The sequence below is a fragment of the Sphaeramia orbicularis genome, chromosome 16, assembly GCF_902148855.1.
Source record: "Sphaeramia orbicularis chromosome 16, fSphaOr1.1, whole genome shotgun sequence".
Classification (NCBI taxonomy): Eukaryota; Metazoa; Chordata; class Actinopteri; order Kurtiformes; family Apogonidae; genus Sphaeramia; species Sphaeramia orbicularis.
Window position 1 is genome coordinate 41,627,042 of NC_043972.1, and position 12,516 is coordinate 41,639,557.

The 12,516-nt window shown below is 36.6% G+C and overlaps 1 protein-coding gene across 1 annotated transcript in view; it reads right to left on the bottom strand.

Moving 5' to 3' along the window:
* The window catches only part of fhl3a (four and a half LIM domains 3a), a 52,248-nt gene extending 42,079 nt beyond the window's left edge, over positions 1 to 10,169 (bottom strand). Inside the window, exon 1 of the mRNA XM_030159219.1 lies at positions 9,960 to 10,169. The gene's annotated coding sequence lies outside the window, so the exon portion shown is untranslated. The remainder of the gene's footprint in view (positions 1 to 9,959) is intronic.
* Positions 10,170 to 12,516: the final 2,347 nt, after the last annotated feature.

Below are 12,516 nucleotides of genomic sequence, written 5' to 3' on the forward strand. Positions count from 1 at the left end.
AACATTCAAGAGGCAAGATGATGACTCTTCTGCGCCCACTAAAAATAATCTGCTCTGTGTAGGCGGCTGATTTCCACTAAATAGATGAAGAGCTACTCATAATGTAGCTATTCTTTACAAGAAATCCAGCGTAAAGTACAGAATGTAAGATTAAGAATGTGATGTTAAAGCCTTTACTGAATCTACAGTAATGAAATGAGGTAAAAAGCGATTTAAAAAGACCCATAACTGAAGGTCAGTGACTACATTCCCTTACAAAATTTCCAGTTTTTGCCATTGTTCCAGTTGTAGATATTTTAACTCATAAAGATCCAAATATCCACCAACGACCAAAAAACCATCTTCTAATATAAATGTTTAATACCTGTTGATCCACTAATTCTATCAATACATGTAAATAATTGGTGTAACATACAGTTTGTCATCTTTTCACGGTCATCTCATATGATCCATTTGGACGTTCAAAGGCTCCGTGAAAACACTGTCATCTTCTACAACATTAATTCACCAGTAAAACCCACGGAGTTTGATAAATGACAGTGGATGGAGTTTGTGGTTTACATTCAATTAATGATAGATTTGACTGAAAAAGTCACTTTTTCTTCAGTTTTCTCTGTTTCTGGTATAATAACCCTCAACTTTAATCTGAGCTTTTATGAACATCTACATGATCAATGAATTAAACACAGGAAAATGCATGATTTCTACTGAAAAAAAAAACACTAAATACAGAGGATAATATTATAATAAATGGTGATAATTCCTTAATAGAGAAAAAAATCATTTGGGAACTGCCACAAAAGTAGCACTGGGTCTTCATGGGTTAAAACCTGCTGATATCCAAGTCTTAGGTGTAGGTGTGTTTTCTCTTTATGACCACAAATGTAGGCTTTTCTTTTGGCGGTGCATCTGTACCGCAGCCTTGTAAATCGCTGGATAGTTGGTTTCTGTACAATGAACTACACTGACTGTAAATAGGCAAGAGACTGTGTTTGCATAAACTGCCGTAAAACCCCAATTAAGATGCATATTCCGAATCCTCGCTGTATACATGTCCAAAGAATGCTCCTAAAATCTGCGTAAGTGTGGCGTATCCCACATGTCTTAACAGAAGAATGCTCCATTTGGAAAAAGGCCTAGTTCAGAATATCAAATGTATATGGAATGCAGTGTTTACATGAGCCATATCCAATTCAGAATACTGTCATATTCAGAATAATAACAGAATATTAGTGTGCATGTAAACATAGTAATTCTCTCAAAGTGGGTATTATACAGAAGATGATCCCTCACTTTTCCCAGATATGAAGATGTGGTGTTACAGTATGGTGCCTTAGTCTCTTTACTTTGTCATATTTCTTCACAGAGACATATTGAGATGAAATTACACACCTCCTGCAAAGGACAATTTATTTTCTTCTAACATTCTTGTGCGTCTGTTAACTATAGGTTATCCTATGATTTAGCCATTAGCCACAGCCCAACATAACCATTAGTTCTATGAATTCATATTACACGTTACCATTTGTAGAAAACCACTGCAATTTGTCCACAGACTTTAAGTTTATGGTTCTCTCTCAATCCTCCCGTCTTCTTTGTGTTTGTTATGAAGTGCTTAATTGATTCTGGAGGCCACTTTGCTGACAATATATACCCAGTTGTCATCCTTATTTATGGACATTTCCAATGTTATTCCCTGTGTGGGATTTAATGACTTTCCCAGGATACCATCTCCTCTAGGTGCCAATTTATTGACCAAAGACTAAGATTTAACAATTGTTAGAGATTTACATATTTTTTGGCGCCAGTAATGCTTCCAACCCACAGCTAAGCTTGAATATTTCCTAGGTAATACAAGGCAGACTTATCTGAGATCAGCTGAATCTGAGAACCGGAGACCAAAACCCGTATCAGATACAAGTCAAAGTATGTGCAGGGTTCGTACACATTTTTAAAGGTCAAATTCAAGGACTTTTCAAGCACTTTTAGGGGTCATTTTCAAAATTTTGCAGCACAGCACCTTATTGCTGGGGTAAAACACAAATCTACAGAAATATACATACCTATGATCATGATTAGTACATTGTATTCTGCTATACACATCTAAAATTATGCTTTATTCACCCATAAGTAGCTGGGACAGGCTCCAGCGACCCCCGTGACCCTAGTGAGGATAAAGCAAGTTCAGAAAACGAATGTAAGAATAGCAAAAAGTTTAAGAATTAAAGGAGAACACAAAGTTTTATCCAAAAAAGGGAAGTCACTTGGTGTTCTTCAAACAGTGAGCCAAAGATGAAGATAAAAATGTACCAGGAGTCGACCTAGGAGCACCCAGTAATTTTCTTTTTTGACATAAACTTTTATTTTTCTAAATGTATCACCTCTCTGTAAGTAGCTTTGGCTTGCCATCTAACCTGGCAGAGTTAATGTTAAAAATAAATTAATTAATCACATCACAGAGTTGTAATTGCAAGCACTTTCAAGCACTTTTCAGACCTTGAAAACACAACACTGAAATTCAAGCATTTTCAAGGATTTCAAGCACCTGTACGAACCCTGTATGTGTTGCTCACCAGCACACAAATTGCACCTTCTTATCAAGTCCTGTGAACCTGTACATACCGAACACTTCGGTCGTAGCATGACGTTACCTTCCTCCCTTTAGGCGAGGGTGCAGAGAAACAGTCACATCTGACTCACACGTTGCCTTGACACAAGTTCAGAACATGACCAAATGTGATGATGCAGCAATGAATCCACAGAATTCCTGCACCCAAACAACATCTGTTTCATGTGAGATGGCGCAGAGGAAACAGTGATAAGCTACAAGGGGGACGTTCACTCTGTGGTTCTGTTTATTCAACTTGTAAACGCAGAGAAGAGGTGGTGAAAGAGTGGACCAGGTAAAGGTGGGGTGAGAAAAAGTAGTGCATTTTCTTCCCATAAACCTGTAATTACTTTGTATTAAACTAGTAAGTGTGTGGTTATGAGGCAGCTGCAATTTGATGCTTACAATTTGGAGTTTCCTTTGAAAACAGCATTTCCTTTGAGAGCAGCAGGTAAGTGCTAGGTATAGACCTGTAATTGTATCCCTAAAGGAATGTAATGACCCCATTAGCACAGAGTCAGTTACCCTTTACACCCTTTACACCCTTAGCTTCCCTATATAAATTTATGTCCTTTTTATATGTAAACTGCACATGGACTGAACACTGTAGTAGAGTGTACAAAAACTGAGAAAAAGGAAGGGAGGAAGTATGATGCAGGATGACTGGATTGTGAAAAAAAAAAAAAAAAAAAAAAGAAAGGGGGGGGGGGGGGGTATTACCTCCCACAGGGCCCCTAGCGCAGAGGATAAAGTTTCAGACGTTTACCAACAAAGCATCCATGGAGGAAGTCTTGCGCCCCTCACAATAACACCGCAGCACCTGGCCATCCACATGCAGGAAACCTGAGGTCACTTCCACCCCTTTTAGGGAATGTAGACACACTCCTGCTTCCAGCCACGTGCCCCCCCCAAAACTTAATGAAGAGGGGGCTGGGAAAAAAAAAATACGGAGACACTAATTATGACTGAAAAAACATGAATAAGTAGGGACCTAGTAGAAGTAGTGTATGAGGCTACGTTCAGACAACAGGTCTTAGTGCATTATTCGAAATTTTGGGTGAAATCCGATTTTTTTTTGCGTGCTCATTTGTATTACACGTTAAATACGACTTCCATTAATTTTGAGTATGAACTGAATGCGACCCTGAAGTGACCCTGCATGCGCAAACGTGGTCCTGATGTAATACGTGACCACGCAGGCACGCACTGTGTTGCAGAAGTGACACTCCTAGGATGCAGAATTGTGATGTTTATCGCATTTCAATAACGTAAAGGTCGGACAAGACTGAAGTCGCATTGCAAACTAGAAAAGCACTTGGAGAGCTCAGACCTCCGCCAAGGCAGATTAGTCTCCCCCCTATCACTACCAAAATTTAATCATTTCTTCCTTGTGCCAGTATTAACATTTCCTGAAAATTTCATGAAAATCTGTCCATAACTTTTTGAGTTATCTCACTAACAGACAAACAGACAGACAGACAAACCCCGATGAAAACATAACCTCTGCCGTTACACTTGGCAGAGGTAATCACATACATATCAGATTTAGGACCCCATATGAAAGTGGCCTAGGTTGGATTTGAAAAATTTGGATTTGTATTGTTCAAACTGTCTTTAACAGATCGGATACAGGTCACATATGAGCAAAAAAATCGGATTTGGGTCACATTTGCCTGCAGTCTGAACGTAGCCTTAGATTAGGTTGTAAAGCCACCAAAGCAGAAAGAGTTTCACTTTTGCTCTCATGTGTAACATATATATTTTCTAGTTGTTCTGAATAGTGGAAAGGCAGATTGGGTTACGTACTTTAATTCACTTTGGAATAACGCTGTGATATCCAAAATAAATTCACCACAATATCCTAATACAAACACAAACTAAAGCTATAATATGTAACAATTCAGCATTAATGTATCTAAAAACAAGCATGTGTTATGTATTTTGCTTCATAACATACTTATTATATCAACGTTCTTTGAAATTAAGAGGACTCTGTAAATCTATTCAACATCCCATTTCATCATGTTGCCTGTGAAAGCTATCTATTATTAATGAGATTAAAATTTTACAGGTTCAGTATGTGACTCTAGGTCATGCTAACATGCTTACGGGAAGTTTATGTTGAAGTAATTTTTGAGTTGGTGTTTCTACAACGCAATATTATGACTCATGTGAATATAGCCATATGCCACTTTTAATTGGCGTGTTATCTGTACGCATTATAAGCTTTCTGCATGTATGTTTATGCCACATCAAATACCACGTACTGAGGGTTATGGTTAGGGTTATGTGAACCGGAGATCTTGGCGTAAATTGACATGCAGTCAAATGGTGTTGAATAACACACGAAAGGTCAAAAGTGCATACGTATAGCATGCCAAATGCCATAAGAACTGGCGTATCATACAATGTGATTTAATGAGATCAGTCTGTTTCTAAGACATAATTATTTTTAGTATATTTTTGTATTTTCTTTATTACCCTGACTGAGACTCTGCTGAAAAACCACCAAATTCAAAGACACTGGAATAATGAAGGGATCATATACTTAGTACTCACTAGGCTACAATGGAGTATAATTCATCATATATGGCCAACAGTTTCAAACTCAGTGTCTTTTTACTTGATTATAGCCTTAGACAGAATATGATGCTAATTTGCTCAGTGTCCTTTGGCAGACAGCTTCAGAAAGGCAAACGAGAACTGATTTAACACAAATGTGAACGGTGCTCCCTAAACACCTGCAAACACTTGACCCCCGATTCTTCTCCATTATTGTTGGCCTGGTTTCAAAATGATGCCAACTCCCAACCCAGCCACGAGCAGGCCGACTCATTTAGCTGCAGTCCTGCTGCAGTTTGGAACTGGCTCTGGTCCAATCAGCACGCAGGACTAACCTTTGGAAAACACTGAGACCTCTAAAGAATGTGACCATGGTCAATGAAACAGAGGGAGAGAGGAAGAGGAAAAAAGCAAACAAATACATTATACAGCCTGTGGGCTCTGTCAAGGCAAGCTTCCCAGATGCTAACGAGGACAGAATGACTGGTTTTTGGCTGCTAGAGGGATTATTTTTGCCTGTTACCATGACAAACAGTTTGCGTAAAAATAACCTGTCAATGGTGGATGCACAGCAGGATGCTTCAGAAACCAAATTCCTCTAAGGTGTAATTTCTATAGAAACAAACTAAATGTTCTTAAACCAGTGTTTCTGCTCAGATTGGGATTAACCTCAAATGGATTACTGTATTATACAAACTATAAACACATCTACAACATTCAGTGGAGCAGCGACAGTAATCACATGTGTGTGAACGACACCTCAAATATCTGAGTAATGTGACATTTATCTCATATAAACTCAATACGCTTTGAAGCACCAACCAAGCCAAACAAATGAGTATGTAGCTATTGGGAGAGTTGGAGCCAAGGTTATTATCGTTAACGAAAACTAACGAAATGACAAAAACTAGAATTGTAAAAACATTTTCGTTAACTGAAATAAATAAAAACTAGAATTAAAAAAAAAAAAACGATAATTAACTGAAAATGTATTGTGTGCCTACAAAACTATGACACTTCACAGTCCGTCACTTGTGGTCACTTATGGTTTCCAGTCGTCTTCTGGTCCCCACTCTACCTGGAAACGTGGAGACTAAAGTTGGGAGAAAGCAGCAGAGTCCTGTCTGGGATTTATTTGAATACGACGTAGAAGAAGAGAAAAGATATGACAAAACTAAAATTAATACTAAAACTAAACTAAAACTGAGCATTTAGAAAAAAAATCAAAACTAATAAAAACTAGCAAACCTGCTCTAAAAACGAATTAAAACTAACTGAATTCGAGAAAAAAAAGTGCAAACTAAATAAAACTAAACTATAATGAAAAATCCAAAACTATTAGAACCTTGGTTGGAGCGCCAATAAAGGGGGGGTAAACATGACAAATTCATGGGGCCCAGCATTTGTGGGGGGCCCAGAGAGAAGAAATTGTGAGAATTTCGTGTTAGATCCGATGTGTAACAGAGGTTAGAAGTCGGGAGTCGGACGTTCAAAGTATGTTAAGTTTCAGTTTTGTTTCACACTATCTTAAGTGACGTTATGTACGGACCACACCCCCACCACCTACATACCCCTGACAGATTGAGAAGATTCTGAATTTATGACGGGTCCACAACGTTTATGGTTTCAAGGGGCCCACAATTGGTAGCGGCGCCCACATGGGAGAAGTTAAGCATTTCAGGGTTAGCTCAGATGATTTGATGTGAGGTATGGAAGTGAAAGACTGTACTGCTGTTGACAGGACCAGCAATAATGATCATTTAGCCAAAGTCCAATCCCACCCTAAAACTCTATCAATATGAGCTGTTGAACATTTTCACCACTTTATCGTGTCAGACAGCCTTTTCTGAAAACAAGGAGTTACGTCGCTTTCCTCAAAACCACAGCAACTTTACCTAGAAGAGCACATAACTTATAAGTGTCGCTGTGTTAACCTGGACATTAACTACCATGAAAAACACCAAAGTTAAACTGAGGTGACGGCAGACTATCTTTTCCTGTGTCCTGTGAGATAAAACTGCTGTTTTTGTCACAGGAGTCTGGGGACATTGAGGGAAGCTAAGTTAGATACGATGGTTTTGGTACATTTAAAAAGGGCTGTCTAATACCAAAGTAAAGCCATGAAAACACTATAGTACACATACATTCACAGTGATTGTTTTTTAGATGTCTAAAATACTGTTTTACTGTGCCTGTCCACTGTTCCCTGTTCTCCTTTCTACTTATCCAAATTGGGGCCATACTGGCTACAGTCCGATGCAAATAATACAACCTGATACAAACCACTTCTGAATTAACCCCTGAAACAGTCAGAAAGCTAGTGTTATCTCCAGGATTTAGTAGAGTCCAAGAAGTGGCAACAACTGAGTGAATATTTACCAAAAATCAACTCAAGGAATGAAAGTTTTGAATAATAATGACCAGAAATGTCGCTTAAAAACAAATTGTACAATATTTAGTTCAGTTTGCAGGATTCAGAGATGTTCCTTAATAAGTTTAAGGGTCTGGTCTCTAGATTAAAACCCTTTAAGACCCAAACATCCAGCACTGACCAAAAGCATCTACTGATCTAAACTGTTGATCCACTAATCCTATCAATCCATGTAAATAATTGGTGTAAAAAATGCAGTTTGTCATCTTTTCATGGTCATCAGATATGACCCATTTGGACGTTTAGAGGCTTCGTAGTTACCGTGGAAACACTGTCATCTTCTACAACATGATTCACTAGTAGAACCCATGGAGTTGGATCAATGACAGTGAATGGAGACACTGGATTTATGTTCAGTTAATGAGAAATTTTACCGAAAAAGTCACCTTTTCTACATTTTTTCTGTTTTGATACAATAAACTTTGACTTTATCCTGAGCTTTTACAAACATCTACATCACAGGTGTCAAACATGTGGCCCGGGGGCCAAATCCGGCCCACCAAAGGGTCCAGTCCGGCTCTCGGGATGAATTTGTCAAATGTAAAAATTACACGAAGAAATTAACAATCCTTTTAGTTCAGGTTCCACATTCAGACCAATTCAGTCTCAAGTGGGTCAGAACCAGTAAAATACGATTATAATAACACATAAATAATGACAACTCCAAATTTTTCTCTTTGTAAATGTAACTATTTTCATGTATTTACACTAAAAGTATAATTTCACAAAAAAGTGAATAACCTGAACAAATATGAACAACCTGAAATGTCTTAAGAGACTTAAGTACAATTTTAATCATATTCCACCTGTTACTCAATGTTTTGTGTGTTTGTAGATCCACTGTGATCTGTAAGTTAGAATGTACATGTGTAAATGATAAACTGAGGCAGAATATTGTTACAATTACACTTATTTTTTCAGTTTGTTCATGTTATTCACATCTTTTGAAAGGATAGTTTGTAGATGTAAACCTTTTCATAATGACAAATTTACTTTTTTCACTCTAAAACATAGAGGAAAGTTTGGAGTTGACATTATTTATATATTATTATGTTATTATTTTACTGGTTTGGCCCACTTTAGATCAAATTTAGCTGAATGTGGCCCCTGAACTAAAATGAGTTTGACACTCCTGATCTACATGATCAGTCGATTAAACATAAGAAAACATTATTTTCACTGGAAAAAATGCAAAATACAGAGGATAATATGATAATAAATGTTGATAAATCACGTTAATAGAGAGAAAAATTCATTTAGAAGCTGCCATAAAAGTCACACTGGGTCCTTACGGGTTAAACTCATATAAGAAGAGATAAAACACCCCCCCAACCAACTGAGCCCACATGATGCAACAGGTGAAAGAACAGATAATCGTCACGTCTATGAAGGGGGTGATGCACTATCAAAACAAACCCAGTAGCTGCAGCTCAGACACACCCATCCCAGACGTACACGGCCATATCCCACTTCCTGCTGCTGAAGAAAAGACAAGTTTAGCCCTGGGGACTTCGCTCTCTGAGGTCTCGACACACACATGTACACCGCTCAGCTGGGAGCTTCAGTGACACAGTCCTTAATCCTTCCTCTGCAATGTTCAGTGGGTCACACAATCCAACACACTGGTACTGACTGAGAGGGCTTGTTTACATGTTTTGGCCTTACATGTGAACGTTACCACCACAAGCTCAGGTGTAACACAGCGCTTTGAGAGGATGAGGGAACATTTACAGAGGTATAAACAAAGACAGCAGAGAAGAAATCACATAAGAAGATGGAAAGTGTCCAGAGCCCCCCCACACACACACACACCCACCCTCCTCACTTGTCACAGGAAGTGGGTCCTCTTTTGTCAGGGTTTACTTTGCAGGCTTCTCCCCGGGTGATTAGTGTTTGACTAAGGTGTAAAATATTAAGGCTTGTCACACTGTCATGCCCACGCCTGCTTTCATCTTTTACCACAGAAGTGCAGAGCAGATCCAAGTTTATGCAAGTTATATAGTGAAAATAATAAAAAAAAAAAAAGTGCAAAAAACTCTGTAATACAGCTGATACTGACAATACTTTAAAATCTAATTATCACATTGTGAAGATTTTAAAGTTTAGATTAGATTACCGTGCACTGAATTAACATTTTTAGTGGTTTTTAATACTTTTACCATTCATTTTTAAAAACCATAAATCAGCCACTATAACTTTTTAGACACTTTCCCATGACATAAACATAAAACTCTCACTAATAAGAAGCAAAAAAAAAAAAAAAAAAAAAAAGTGAGTGAATTTTCATGTGAAGATCCACTTAGTGAAAATGTTTTAAAGAAGTCGGAAAAAAAGAAAAAAGAAAAGTGTTAGTCCTACCAGGGGGTATATGTGAAGGCACCTTTGCTGCTTGTCAGTGGTAACCCGCAGCAGACACTCACAGCCGGACTGGGATCAGTTTGCAGGTCGCTTACTCCGGCCGCTCAGCAGCGTCGGCAGCCAGCTGGAAAACTTTGACTGTTTTTCTTCTCAATGTAGTCAAACCTCTGCGGCGGAGAGTGATGCAGCTTGCCGGCTACTTTTGTCCTACTACTGAGGAAGTTGGTGGTGAGTCACAAGATCCCGCCCCCCTAAAAAACATTCCTCCCTCCCTCTTCTCCAGAGACTTCAAACGGGTGAAGTCCAGGCGGTGCAGTGGGTCGGATGGGTCCCAGCAGGGCCCACCGCCTCCGAACCCACTGGAAGTCCAATCCACTCACATACTGTGGGTATTGACGAGTAGTGGGGTTCTGACAAAGGAAATGTGGCTTCCTTTTTTTTTTTTTTTTTTTTTTTAATTGAATCATTTGATGCGTTATATACTTGAATCACAGGTTGTAATCCACGTTCTGCATGAAGAACAAAAACATAAAATAAAATAAAATAAAAATTAATCCTTCTATGCATGAATTACGAGAACCTTAGTCGAGATTTTTTTTTTTTCCTGATTGTTTTTATTCCTCATCAGGCATTAAAAAAACAATGCAATTGAATTTTTCTATGAAGCTATTTTTCATGGAGTTGCAAAAATGTCCACTAAGCTGGACACCATGCTTTTAATTTTTGAAGCAAAGAAACACACTGGTATTCTGTGTGAAAACTACACTGTAAAAAATGACTGTAGAATTAACACCAGAAAGTTGTAAAATTGCAACATAAAAAAACTGTAAGTGACAATACAATGTAAAGTTGTTTATTTGAAAAGATTTTTGTGTTAATGATTGAATCAAATATAGCTGTAGTTTTTGCAGGAAGAGTATGTGAACAAAACCAGATTTGTATGAAGAAATGATGTATTTCTATTGTTTTTAGAAAATAAAACTGTAAATTCAAATACATTGTGGTGTTGTTTAAATTGCAAAGACCATAATGTTAAAATAACGGTGTATTTGCTTTTTATATATATGTGTATATATATATATATATATATATATATATATATATATATATATATATATACATAGATATATATATCGGGTGGGGAAGCAAAATTTACAATGAACATTTAGTTGTTTTTTCTCAGCAGGCACTACATCAATTGTTTTGAAACCAAACATATATTGATGTCATAATCATACCTAACACTATTATCCATACCTTTTCGGAAACTTTTGCCCATATGAGTAATCAGGAAAGCAAACGTCAAAGAGTGTGTGATTTGCTGAATGCACTCGTCACACCAAAGGAGATTTCAAAAATAGTTGGAGTGTCCATAAAGACTGTTTAGAATGGAAAGAAGAGAATGACTATGAGCAAAACTATTACAAGAAAGTCTGGAAGATACTATTAAAGAAGAATGGGAGAAGTTGTCACCCGAATATTTGAGGAACACTTGCGCAAGTTTTAGGAAGCGTGTGAAGGCAGTTATTGAGAAAGAAGGAGGGCACATAGAATAAAAACGTTTTCTATTATGTCAATTTTCTTTTGGCAAATAAATTCTCATGACTTTCAATAAACTAATTGGTCATACACTGTCTTTCAATCCCTGCCTCAAAATATTGTAAATTTTGCTTCCCCACCCTGTATATATATATATATATATATATATATATATATATATATATATATATATATATATTTTTTTTTTTTTTTTTTTTTGTTTTTTTTTTTGTTTGTTTTTTGTTTTTTTTTTTTTGTTTTGTTTTGTTTTGTTTTGTTTTGTTTTTTTTAACTGAATCATCTGATGTATTATACACTGGAATCATAGGTTCTAATCCACGTTCTGCATTAAGAACAATAAATGAATAAATAAATAAATAAATAAATAAATAAGATTTGTCAAGGATTCACAGTGAACTCACACTCAAGATTCAAGAATGTAGTACTTAAATGACATTCAAATAAAAATATAAAACACACTAAATAATATGTACAAATACAAAATTCTGAGTTTTTCGTAATTGAAAATCTAGATATAATTCAAGTCATTTTCATATATATTTATTTTATTTTATTTTTATTTTTTACTGAATCATCTGATGCGTTACACACTGGAATCATAGGTTCTAATGCATGTTCTGCATTAAGAACAAAAATAAATAAATAAACAAATAAAAATAAGATTGGCGAAGGATTCACAGTGGACTCACACTCAAGATTCAAGAATGTTATTTACATGACACTCAAAATATTTAAAACACACTGAAGAATATGTACATCTATAAAACATGATATAAGAATGTACAGATTAAAATTTAGTGCTTCTCTTCCCAAAATATCAGACTTTTTAATTTCACACTTGAAAATCAAGATATAATTCAAGTCATTGTAAGATTATTATTATTATTATTATTATTACTTTATTAAATTTTTTAACTGAATCATCTGATGCAGTATACATTGGAATCACAGGTTCTAACCCACTTTATGCTTGAAGAACAAAAAAAGAAAAAAAAAC